The following is a 1,516-nucleotide window of genomic DNA, read 5'->3' as shown; positions in this document are numbered from 1 at the left end:
ATTAAAAACAAAAATTAGGCCAAATAATGTGAAATTAGTCCAAATTCGGAACAATGGCCCAATAAAGCCCAACAGATGAAAAACACTCTAATGATGAACAATTAAGCACTAATCAACTGTCTAATGGGTACACAAAGGGTAGTGGAATGGAAGAAAATAATGAGTCATCACCCTTACTGCCACTCTACACAACCGTACAAGAGATTTTCACTTCATATGGCTCCTGGTTCATTTTTTTTGAAGTCATTGGATCTATTTCGTAGTTCGGTTTGAGAATCTCTCCCCTTCTTCTATTCCGTTCCGAAGAGTAACTAGGACCAATTCAGTCACGTTTTCATGTTCTAATTGAACACTTTCCTTTTTATTATTCTCAAAGAAGAAGATTTTTTCTTTCTTTTTACCAAACATATGTGGATCCAATCACGATATTCTAATAAGAACAAGAAATCTTTCGCGATCAATCCTTTTGTCCCATTCTTCAATAATCAGAAAGATCCTTTTCAATCAAGTTTTCATTTTTTCGTTTGGAATCAGGACTCTTCTACTGCATTTTTATTTACTTTCTTTTTTTCTTTTCTTTCATCATTCGTTAACTCCCACAAGGTTTGGTCCTATAGAATCTGACCCATTTCATCATTGAGCGAAAAGTACGAAAAAAATCAGATCAATTTTTCATCAAAAGTACTACGTGAAATCCTCGATTTTTCCTCTTTCTCTATCCCTATCTCGTAGGTAGAGCGTTTGAATCAATAAAGAACCCTTTCTTCTGTATCTAGATGAATCGATATTATTACATTCCAATTCCTTCTCGATATCTCGGAACCAAATTGAATCCCAAATTGACGGGTTAGTGTGAGCTTATCCATGCGGTTATGCACCCTTCGAATAGGAATCTATTTTCTGAAAGATCCCAACTTTCGTGCGTTGGTGGGTCTTCAAGATCCTTTCGATGACCTATGTTGTGTTGAAGGGATATCTATATGAAAAGACAGTTCTATTTCTATTCGATTAGTATTTTCTATTAGTATTAAATTTGTTTGAGTTAGTGATCTCGGCTCAGCTAGTCCTTTCTTTCGTGATGAACTATTGGCACCAGTCTTACATTTTGTCTCTGTGGACCGAGGAGAAAGGGAGCTCAGCGGCAAGAGGATTGTAACACGAGATAAGCAAGGAGGTCAACTTTTTTCAAATATACGACATGGGTTCCGACAATGCAATGTGGTTATACTCTCATGTCGATCTGAATCAATCATCCTTTCCACAGAAGTCAATCTTTGCATGCTAGGCAAGAGTATAGCAAGTTACAAATTCTGTCTTGGTAGGACATGTCTTTTTATTACTATTAAATTGAAGTAGTTAATGGTGGGGTTACCATTATCCTTTTTGTGGTAATGAATATATGTATGTTCCTAAAAAAAGCAATTTGTCCATTTTTGCGGGGTCTCGAAGGGGTATGGAAACACATAAGAACTCTTGAATTGAAATGGAAAATTAGATAGACCTCTACTTACTTCGG

This window comes from Vigna unguiculata, unplaced genomic scaffold (assembly GCF_004118075.2).
Source record: "Vigna unguiculata cultivar IT97K-499-35 unplaced genomic scaffold, ASM411807v1 contig_474, whole genome shotgun sequence".
Lineage (NCBI taxonomy): Eukaryota > Viridiplantae > Streptophyta > Magnoliopsida > Fabales > Fabaceae > Vigna > Vigna unguiculata.
This window is presented reverse-complemented; position numbering follows the sequence as displayed.